The sequence below is a fragment of the Mastomys coucha genome, unplaced genomic scaffold (genome assembly GCF_008632895.1).
Source record: "Mastomys coucha isolate ucsf_1 unplaced genomic scaffold, UCSF_Mcou_1 pScaffold15, whole genome shotgun sequence".
In the NCBI taxonomy this organism is placed as follows: domain Eukaryota; kingdom Metazoa; phylum Chordata; class Mammalia; order Rodentia; family Muridae; genus Mastomys; species Mastomys coucha.
In genome coordinates this window covers 19,457,678-19,461,652 of record NW_022196897.1, presented here as the reverse complement: position 1 = coordinate 19,461,652, position 3,975 = coordinate 19,457,678, and positions in this window count along the sequence as shown.

The window sequence follows — 3,975 nt, the reverse complement described above, 5'->3', positions numbered from 1 at the left end:
CAACCCCCCTGTTGATTTGGTTGGCGCTTGGTATTTGTTCAGTGAATACATATAAAGAATTTTGTCCAACAAGGACAGGAAAAGCATTGCTGCCACTGCCCAAGTGGCCCACAGGCAGGAGACCTATCTAATTTGTTTAATAAAGTATTAAGGATAATTTTAAGCCTTCAAGATGGTACAGGGAACACAGGGTTTTTGTTTTCCCTTCTGCCCTTTTCAATAGATAACTTTGGCGATGCATACTCACTCAAAAGGGATTCCAACTTGGGAAATGAATGCCTAGCTGGGATTGGCTGAAACAAAGGACTGACGGCAGAGACTCAGTGGGAGGAGAAGGAGGTGAGGTCATTCTGAGCTATACAATAAGGGTTAGCCTGTTATAGACCCTGTCTCAAAACAACTAAAACCCAAACAAACTGCATACACACTGGTTGTGAGTAGCTTTGCCTCTGAGACCATGAGACTATTCCTCGGGCTGAAGAGACAGCTCAGCCAGGAAAGGAAGGGCTTTACTGCACAGATGTGAGGTCAGTCTCCAGAAACCACATGGTTCTGGAGCTGGGAAGATGGCTCATCCACTAAGAGATCTTGTTGCTGTTGATCCCCAGTACCTACCTCAGATGGCTCAGGACTTTCTTAAAGTCCAACTCCAAAGGATATAACACTCTCTTCTGTCCTACTTGAACACAAGTGTAGTACGCACACAAAAAAATTATTTTTTAAAATTCTTAGCCAGGTACTGGTGGCACATGCCTTTAATCTCAGTGCCTGGGAGGCAGAGACAAACAGATCTCTGAGTTCGAGGCCATCCTAGTCTGTACAGTGAGTTCCAGGACAGCTAGGCTACACAGAGAAACCCTGTCTGGAAAAACCAAAACACAAAACCAAAAAAAACTGGATCTGCTGGTCCATGCCTGTAATCCCAGAACTGGAGGATGGGTGTGGCTGGGGAGGGGAGGCTAGAATTTGGTTTGAACAAGAATGCCCTGCCATCATAGGCTCCTATCTTGGAATATTTGGTTCCCAGTTGGTAGGCTGTTTAGGAAGGATTAGTGGTGTGTTCTTGTTGGGAAAAGTGTGTTGTAGGGCTAGAATTTAAGATTTCAAAAGCCCAAGCCAGGCCCAGTGTGTGTGTGTCTCTCTCTGTCTGAAAATCAAGATAGACAACTCTTAGCTACTGCTGCAGCATCGTGCCTGCCTACATGTCACCATGCTCCCCACCATGATAACAGACTAATGCTCTGAAACCACAAGCAAACCCCCAACTAAATGTTTTCTTTTATAAGAGTTGCTTTGGTCCTAATGTCTTTTCACAGCAACAGAACAGTGAACTAAGACATGGAGACAGGAAGATTTGTCTAGCCAAATTGGGGAGTGCCTATCTCAAGAAATTAGATAGTCAGCAGGCTGAGCTGTGGTGGCAAAACTCCCAACATGAAGAAGGCAAAGGGAAGTGGGTATCTGTGAGTGTGAAGGCAGCCTGGTCTACACAGCAAGTTCTAAGAAATAGGACAGCAATGGAAGGAAGACATGCAACATAGACCTTTGATTTTCACCTGTGTGAAAACATACACCCATGCACTCATACAAACAACATACATAAGTAAACCTGTCGGTTTTCTCTCTGAGATTTGGGATTTATTTTTGATTTTTGATTTTTGATTTTTCGAGACAGGGTTTCTCTGTGTAGCCCTGGCTGTCCTGGAACTCACTCTGTAGACCAGGCTGGCCTCGAACTCAGAAATCTGCTTGCCTCTGCCTCCCAAGTGCTGAGATTAAAGATGTGCACCACCACTGCCCAGTTTGAGATTTGGGAATATTTTAACTGATGGCACTGAAATGCTTCCTCTTTCTAGAGATGATGGCATACAACTCTAATCCCAGCACTCTGAAGGCAAAAGCAAGCAGATACCCATGAGTTCCAGGCTAGCCTTCTCTACACAGTGAGTTCTAGGCTAGCCAGGGTTCCATAGTTAGATCCTCTATTAAGAAGAGGGGTGGAGCTGTAGAGTGGCTGAGCAGTTAAGAGCATTGATGAAGTACAGGTCCTTTCCAAGAACAAGAAACATTCTGAAGTGAAAACTTAAGGGTTCTTTGGAAAGCCATTTGTGTTGGGTGGTATTTTACTGGGGCAAACACATGAAGGAGTGTTTTCCTGAAGTCACACAGGTGAAAGACTAAGACAGACTCATGAAGGAATGTTTAGCTGAGGCAGACACAAGTAAAAAAGAATGTTCTACTAAAGCAAGCAAATGAAAGAACACATGATGGACCCTTTGGTAACAATATGCATGTATTGGTCTCCCTTACATTGCATAGTTGAGCTACATTTGTCAGGACTCCATAGAGAGAAACACACCAAGAAACTTCTGGTGGTGTGCTGCAGTTTGTTGCTGCTTCCTCAAATTCAGGCCTATTGGTAGGATGAAGCCAGCTGAGACAGGCACACACACTGAGGCAAGGCCTGTGGAGAATATGTGATGTGTATCAGTAGGCCCACCGGACTGTTACAGAGGCTGAACTTGGCTTGCTTAGAGTGCTGGCTGTACAATGTTTGTCAGTCTCATGTCTTTGCTGAGAGAGACAGAGCAGAGAACTTTCCTGGTGTTCCTGTTGGCCATGGTCTTGTGCCAAGGCTGAGGCCTGGCTGTTTGCTAAGTAGTGCCACCACTGCTGATTCATGTTTGCTATCCCGACTCTACTGAGCAGGACTACTGAGGTATCCATAATGTGTTTGCAAGGATCCAAGCTGCCTCTGCTAATCTATAAACTAAACTGCTGATTTCCAAACAAGTCAGACAAGAGTTGTTCCAAAGAACTTTTCTAAACAGGTCCTCTTCCCCTGTATACTTTCTTTTCCACTACTTCTGGTAGGTGGTGGGCTAAAAGGGAGGTTAAAATGTTTTAAAACCATCATTAAAAATAGGTTTTAAAAAAATTAAAGTTATACCATTCTTAGCCACTGAGCCATCTATGTCCACCCTTGTTTTGTTTGAGACGAGGAAGGACTCTGAGTAGTTAGGAGTCAAAGGACGGAGAAAATGGCTGTGTCTTGTTGACAGATCGACCCTTTCATAATTTCATACCACCTCACTTTGTTCTCAGTAATACTGTTTTAGAGACAACTATTTGACATGAATGTAGCTATTCCCACCTTATGGTTATTATTGTTTGCTTCAGTTCAGGGACTGGCAAGATTATAAGGGCAACATTTAATTGGGGTCTGGCTTAGTTAGGGTTTTATTGCTATGAACAGACAGCATGACCAAGGCAGCTCTTATAAGGACAATATTTAATTTGGGGCTGGCTTACAGGTTCAGAGGTTCAGTCCATTATCATCAAAACAGAAGCATGACAGCATCCAGGCAGGCATGGTTCAGGCAGAGCTGAGAGTTCTACATCTTCATCTGAAGGCTGCTAGTGGAAGACTGACTTTCAGGCAGCTAGGTGAGGGTCTTAAAGCCCACACCCACAGTGACACACTTACTCCAAGAAGGCCATACCCCCTAATAGTGCCACTCCCTGGGCCAAGCATATTCAAACCCTGACAGAGGACCTTGCTTCTAGTTTTGGAGAGTTGGCCCATTATCATGGGGAGCATGGTAGCATGAGGACGGGCATGGAGCACCAGCAGTAGCTGAGAGTTCCACATGGCCTGCATTTGATCCTCAGAACCCATGTAGTAGAAAAAAGAACTGACTTCTAAAAGTTTTCTACACATGCACTGATGTTGTATGTGCATGCCCTCTGCCAACTAACTAAGTATGTATGTAAATAAGTAATTCAATCCAGGAGTCAGCCAGGTGGCTTAATTGGTAAGGGAAGTTGCCACAAAGGCTTATAACCTAGGTTTAATTCCCGGAAGTAAGAATGTGAAAAAGTGAGAAGCAACACCCATGCATGTGAACACAGGCACACACACAAACACACACACACACACACACACAGAGAGAGAGAGAGAGAGAGAGAGAGAGA